The sequence below is a fragment of the Pteropus vampyrus genome, unplaced genomic scaffold (assembly GCF_000151845.1).
Source record: "Pteropus vampyrus isolate Shadow unplaced genomic scaffold, Pvam_2.0 Scaffold59, whole genome shotgun sequence".
NCBI lineage: Eukaryota > Metazoa > Chordata > Mammalia > Chiroptera > Pteropodidae > Pteropus > Pteropus vampyrus.
The window spans coordinates 5,583,529-5,585,118 of NW_011888840.1; positions in this window are offsets into that span (position 1 = coordinate 5,583,529).

The following is a 1,590-nucleotide window of genomic DNA, read 5'->3' on the forward strand; positions in this document are numbered from 1 at the left end:
ATTTCTCCCACTCCCACGCCCTAGTGACCATCATTCTACTCTCAGTTTCTATGAGTTCGTCTTTTTTAGATTCCACATATAAGAGATGTCATACAATGTCTTTCTCTGTCTGACTTATTTCGCTTAACATAATGCCCTCAGGTTCCATCCATGTTGTTGAAAACGGTGGAGTTCCTTGTTTCTTATGACTGAATGCTGTGCATTGTGCATGTGTGTATATGTATACACGTGTATGTGTGTATACATAGATATGTATATGAATATACATATATATGTGCATATGTGTATGTGTGCATACATAGACACACATACACATACATAACACATCTTTATGAATTCATTCATTGACAGACACTAAGGTTGTTTCCATATCTTGGCTATTGTGAATGCTGCTGCAGTAAACATGAGAATGAAGATAGCTTTTCAATACCCTGTCTTCATTGCTTTTGGATAAATACCCAGAAGTAGGATTACTGGGTCTTATGGTAGTTCTACTTTTTAACTTTTTGAGGAACCTCCATACTGTTTTCCATAGCAGCTGAACCAATTTACGTGCCCACCAACAGTGCAGCAGGGGATCCTTTTCTGCAGATCCTCACCAGCATTTATATCATCTCTTGTCTTTTTGATGACAGCCATTCTAACAGCTGTGCAGTGATATCTCATTGTGGTTTTGACTGGCATTTCCCTTTTAAAAAAGGGTTTTAAAGTCCTGAGTTTAAATGCAGCTAAGTGGTCAGTTTTGATGAAAGTTCGTAAGATTCTAAAAAGTGGCTGGATTTAGAGTACCAGACGTTCCAGGGGCCAGTGTTGGTGTGGCACAGTCTTAAACTATGATAGTTCTTTTAATTACACACGACCTGTGACATAGGAATGTTAGTCCCCATTTTACCGATGAGAAAACCTAGACTTTGTTAATCATTAGAAAAAATATCAGACAAAACAAAATGAGGGACATCGTATAAAATACCTGGCCAATAATCATCGAAACTGCTAAGATCATGAATAACAAGGGAAGTCTAAGGAACTGTCACAGACCAGAAGAGACTGAGGAGACATGACTAAATGTAACATCTTGGAATCTTTGAATCAGAAAAGTATGTTAATGGAAAAACTGGTGAAATTCACATAAAATCTAGTTGATAGTAACGTACCGGTGTTGTTTTCTCAGTTTTGACAAATGTGCCATGGTGATATAAAATGTTACCAATAATGGGGCCCGGGGGAGGGGTGTACAGAAACGCCCTATACAATCTTTGCAACTTTTCTGAGAGCCTAAAATTACTCCAAAATAGAACATTGAAAACATCCAAACAGTATAGAGGTTCCTAAAAAAATTAAAACATATGATCTAACACTTCTGGGTATATACCCAAAGAATTGAAGACAGGTCTTGAGATATTTGTATACCCATGTCTATAGCAGCATTATTCACAAAAGCCAAAAGGTTGAAGCAAGCCAGGGTTCCAACGACAAAAGAATGGATAAGCAAAATGTGATATATACATATAATATTAGCCAGCCTTAAAAAAGAAGGAAAGTCTGGCATATGCTACAATGTGGGTGAACCGTGGGTACATTATGCTGAGT